Source organism: Eucyclogobius newberryi, unplaced genomic scaffold, assembly GCF_026437365.1.
Source record: "Eucyclogobius newberryi isolate DKJ021-1_F unplaced genomic scaffold, fEucNew1.0.hap1 SCAF_15, whole genome shotgun sequence".
NCBI classification, from domain to species: Eukaryota; Metazoa; Chordata; class Actinopteri; order Gobiiformes; family Gobiidae; genus Eucyclogobius; species Eucyclogobius newberryi.
In genome coordinates this window covers 11133622-11139621 of record NW_027315779.1, presented here as the reverse complement: position 1 = coordinate 11139621, position 6000 = coordinate 11133622, and positions in this window count along the sequence as shown.

Below are 6000 nucleotides of genomic sequence, written 5' to 3'. Positions count from 1 at the left end.
CCTATACCTTATAACTCTATACATTATAACTCTATACATTATAACCATATACCTTATAACCCTATACCTTATAATTCTATACATTATAACTCTATACCTTATAACCCTATACATTATAACCCTATACCTTATAACTCTATACATTATAACTCTATACATTATAACTATATACATTATAACCCTATACCTTATAACTCTATACATTATGACTCTATACCTTATAACCCTATACCTTATAACCCTATACATTATAACTCTATACATTATAACTCTATACATTATAACCCTATACCTTATAACCCTATACCTTATAACCCTATACCTTATAACCCTATACATTATGACTCTATACATTATAACCCTATACATTATAACTCTATACATTATAACCCTATACATTATAACTCTATACATTATAACCCTATACCTTATAACCCTATACATTATGACTCTATACCTTATAAGCCTATACCTTATAACTCTATACATTATAACTCTATACATTATAACCCTATACCTTATAATTCTATACATTATAACCCTATACCTTATAATTCTATACATTATAACTCTATACCTTATAACCCTATACCGTATAACCCTACACCTTATAACCATATACCTTATAATTCTATACCTTATAACCCTTTACATTATGACTCTATACTGTATAACCCTTGCCGAGGCCACAGACGCGTGATACTTACTGGGCAAACGCTCCGCGGAGGAACATCGAGTAGAAACATGGGATTTATGGCTCAGTTTGAGTTCAGTGGTGGAATGTTGATGAAACAGAAGAGCAACGATGTGTGCGAGAAACTGCGCCACCTGGTTTGTGCTGCGCACGTCACCGGAAGAGCGAGTACATGTGTTTTTAGTGGATAATAAAGCCTAATAATACTTTGTTTCTTTTTAAAATTTGATAAACAAGCAAATAGAACAAAACACAAATAGAACAAAACACAAATAGAACAAAACACAAATAGAACAAAACACAAATAGAACAAAACACAAATAGAACAAACACAAATAGAACAAAACACAAATAGAACAAAACACAAAACGACCAGAGAGTACAAATCAAAAGAAAAACACAAGTAGACCGCAGCTAAACATAAATACAAAGAAAATAACGGCACATTTGAATTAAAATAAAAGTGCTATTTGGTCCAAAGTTGTTAAACTTGGTCCTTTTCCAAATTTATGTCTGAATGTCATTTTTTTCCCATTTGCCTGATGTCTGTCCTCACTCGTTGGTGATGTTTGTGTCATCCATTTGTTCGTTATGAGCTTTTCTCCAGCCTCCAGAAGTACATTTCAAAGGTATCCACTGATTGTGTCCATGGCAGGAGCTTTGAGGCCCAGATACATAGTTCTGAAGTTGAGAAAGCCTAATAATTCATGTAAAAATAGATGCATTTGTTTCATTAAAGTCTGTTTTTGTTGATTTGATTAGCTTTTTTTGTAAATTGTCCAATCGACCCAAACAATAAATACATTAAAGGTGGAATGGACGATTTTGGCATAAATCTGAGTCTTATTTCCTTGTGGCGTGGACTGTCGATTAGTCCTGCAACGTATCAATCATAAAACGCAGCTACCGCTCACCTGCAGCCGTGTGCGGCTCGTCCCCACGTTTCCGCGTGTCTAAGCGCATTGATCTATCACAATGTAGTTCCCTCAGTGTACGGGACAAAATGAAGACGGAGAAAGACTGTTCGAGCTGAAGAAGACGGAAATCTACAGGAGACAAGCTATGCGATGTGATCCGTCGCGCTAATAAACAAACGCACGTGTGTGTTGTAAAAAAAAAATCTTCCATAACGCCTTTAAAACAAGCGCAGAAATGTATGACATTTTAACTTTACAAAGGAATTCTTAATCTTTCACCAGAGTTTGGCGCTGCAGACTCCAGTTCGGATTTTAAGAGTTGTTAAAACATGTAAATTGTCAAAAGTTGTTCCATTGTGTCATTAAGTTTTGGTAAAAAGAAATAAAATGACCAAAAAAAAGACCAAACTGTTGAATATTTCACCTCAAAAAAATAATACATTAAAAAAAGGTTATTCTCCTACTTTATTTAGTGAGACGTTTTGGAAGTTCATAAATAAGGATTGATTTGGAAAATAATTTAAATATGATTGATAATTAAAAGGTGTATTCAATCCAAGCCATGCCACATTTTCCATATACTTATTTTATTAATAAATGTTTAATTTTACGCATGCTTACTTTTACATATTTGGCTCGAGCCATTCCATGGAATGGAATGCGACGAGTCTTTGTTCTTGCCAGGTTTCTGATTATTTTTATTCTTATCATTCTTATTCTTCTTTCATGGTCATTTTGCCACAACTCTGGCATTTTTGACCCCCTGAACATTGATGAATGTCACACATGGGGTCATAGGTCAGGTCACACATGAGTCATAGGTCACACATGAGTCATAGGTCACACATGGGGACATAGGTCACACACGGGGACATCACACATGGGGTCATAGGTCACACATGGGGTCATAGGTCACACATGGGTCATAGGTCACACATGGGGACATAGGTCACACACGGGGACATCACACATGGGGACATAGGTCACACATGGGGTCATAGGTCACACATGGGGATATAGGTCACACATGAGGACATCACACATGGGGACATAGGTCACACATGGGGACATAGGTCACACATGGGGACATCACACATGGGGTCATAGGTCACACATGGGGACATAGGTCATACATGGGGACATAGGTCACACATGGGGTCATAGGTCACACATGGGGACATAGGTCACACATGGGGACATAGGTCACACATGGGGACATAGGTCACACATGGGGACATCAAACATGGGGACATAGGTCACACATGGGGACATAGGTCACACATGGGGACATAGACACGATCAGCTCGGCCCGAACTCCAATAAAATGCGATAAAATTGTTAGAACGCCCGTCGCAACAGTGCCGACTAGTTCAAAAAAGAAAAAACATGAAACGCTTCATCTTTGGCCTAGGCAGATGAGACTTGGGACAGTGATAGAGCTACCTTTGACCTCTGACCTTTGTAAAACGAGTAAAACACACCTGGCAGCATCGCTCTATGATAAACAGGAAGTCAGCCATGTCGAATCATCATGTCGCCACGATTGACTTTTTTCTCAAAATCGTACTAGGTTTTTTGTCCGATCGAGCTCAAAACAACACTTTTTGCATCTAAAGACATTGAAATAAAAAAATTATACATAAAAAAAATTATATTCTTTACGGTCTCCGCGTAACACGCCCTCAAAAAAGGCTTAAATTTCCTGTTTTTACAAGGACAAGTCACGCCTATTGGAAATGATCTACGGAGCTCATATTTCACTCACTAATGCGTTTTTATGATCTTGATTGGAACTAATTAATACCATGTAACAAATTTACTCTATAGCGTCCCCTACCCATTGTGTGAAAAACTCAACATTGTCTGATTTGATTGAAACTCATGGGTTATATTTTCCTCTTCCTCTTTTATTTTGATGGGACATTTCCTCTCTTAGCATTACCATTAGCATTAGCATTAGAATTATCTTTCTTTAGACTTTATTCCTTAGACTTTATTCTTTTGACTTTATTCTTTCTGCCACAACTCGGGTATTTTTGACCCCCTGAACATCGATGAAAAGTCACGGGTCACCGAGGCTCTCTCTCTTTCTCCCTGCTCAGGTCTGCGTTCAGCAAGATCTTGCAATTTGTCAGAACAAACTAATATTTGAAACGCAGACTACGCAATCAGCAACGGTGAATTACTGAGCGTCGTTTGGTATGCCACAAAACACAGCAGAAAACATGGACGGGCGGGAAGGCGGTCGTGCGGGGAAGGCGGTCGTGCGGGAAGGCGGTCGTGCGGGAAGGCGGTCGTGCGGGAAGGCGGTCGTGCGGGAAGGCGGTCGCGCGGGAGGCAAGAGCCATCATTGCCGCTGCCGTGGCTTTAATTTGCTATTATTATCCTTAATTTCTGTTTGTTTTACTGCACTTTAATGCAACTTTTATTCATAACAATGGCCATAAACCTCAATTCATTTTTTTTTCTCTGATAATTCTTCCTGATAACTGTATCTTACATTTTAATCTTTAGGGAAATATGGCTTGCTGCCCTTTTCTAAAACTGTTGTTAAAATAAAAAGGAACAAATGCTAAACTCAGAGGGACATGCCCAGTCTTGTGCCAGCTCCAAATCAATACAGTTTGCACAAGGAAACATTATGTAAACATTACGGCTCTGGCCATGAAACTGCAGTAATAATCTACATGTTTTAGCTTTAAATCATTTTTTTCTCTCTCTTTTTTTTACATTAGACTGACATTTTCAACACAAAATACTTTCTTTATTAAACGTTCTGGTCTGATAAAGCTCAAGGTTAAATATCGTTCTGTAAAAGGGATTTTTTTTTGCTCAAATGAGTATCTAGTTTTGATACTAGTTTGAGTATCGATTCGTTTCTGACTTTCTATACTTTTTGACATGACGACGCACCATTTTACAAGTATTAAAACGTCTCATACACGACAAATCTGACCACTTTATGATTTCTAGAGTTATCAGATTATTGAAACGTTGCATAAACAAAGGTCCCATGTGGTTTCTTTTTGTCTGTTCACACCCGCGCAACGGCTTTGACCAGGAAAAAAAGAAAAGAAAAATGAACGTGCAAGAGACAAAAAATAAAATAGAAAATGTGAACGATGGAAAGAGTTAATACAGCATTTTCTCTAAATATCTATGAGTTTTTTGTTGTCATTCTTTGTTGTTTGGTGATTAAATTCTCAGATGTGATTATTGATCTGATCATTAGTGTTCTGATTTGCACAGTAAATTCTTTGATGGACAAAATAACAAACTGTGTAGTGCCTGTGAATGGAACTGCAGCTCATATTTACTGTGCACAAACACTCAGCAGACAGGTGCAGTGACGCCTCCTGTCCAGCAGAAGTCAGGCCAGAGCCAAAGAGACTGTGCATGAAGACAATAATACATCCACGATGAAGACAGTTGATCGTCTGTTGTCATCATCGTTCTGAAATAAATGACAGTTTTTGTAACTGAAATTTCCCCATGTGGGACAATAAAGGATTATCTTACGTAAAGGACGACAGACTCCGGGGGAACTGTGACCTTAACGAGGAGTGTCAAACCTCTGAGGAAATCTACCTTCAGAGCTTCAGGAATGATGTTTATTTCCACATGATTGGGATTCTGGTCAAGTTCAACCCCATTCTAGAAAGTCCAACGAGCTCCTCACTTTGAGTTGCCAGATCCCGCGGCAAAATAAAATAAAATAGATAAAATAAATACATACAATACATAGAATAGCTAAAATAGCTAAAATAGCTAAAATAAATAAAATAAGTACAATAAGTACAATAAGTACAATAAGTACAATAGATAAAATAAATACAATAAATACAATTTAATACAATTTATAAAATGAAATTTAAAAGCTTGATGTGTTACAGATCTTACTTACTTATATGGCATTGCTTCTGTAAATAAATATGTTTTCTGTGCACAGGCCTTCTCCAGATGTGAGCCAGAACCTTTAAAAAAAGTAGAGAAGTAGTAAAAGTAGTATTAAACGTAAAGTAAGTAAACAGAACATACTTGACTACAGAGCAACAATTTGTGTAAAATCCAATTAAAATATGATATATAATTTGACTTAATGTTTCTGGACAGAAAACACTTTAACTAAAGCACAGATTATTTTAGTTCCAAAGAAAAAGACTCAAAAACAACTCCATCTGAAGGTCGAGTGTGGAGCAGGTAAGCTGAGGGCCAAACCTAATTTTGTCCTGCATTTAAAATGAATGCAAAAATATATGTCATTCATCGACGTGTTTTCTGGGGAATTGACTTGATTTGGTCTTTTTGGTGAAGAAGTTTAACACTTTTGTCACGATAGTCTCACAAAACTAGTTGTTGTTGTTGTTGTTGTTTTATGGCGGTTGACAT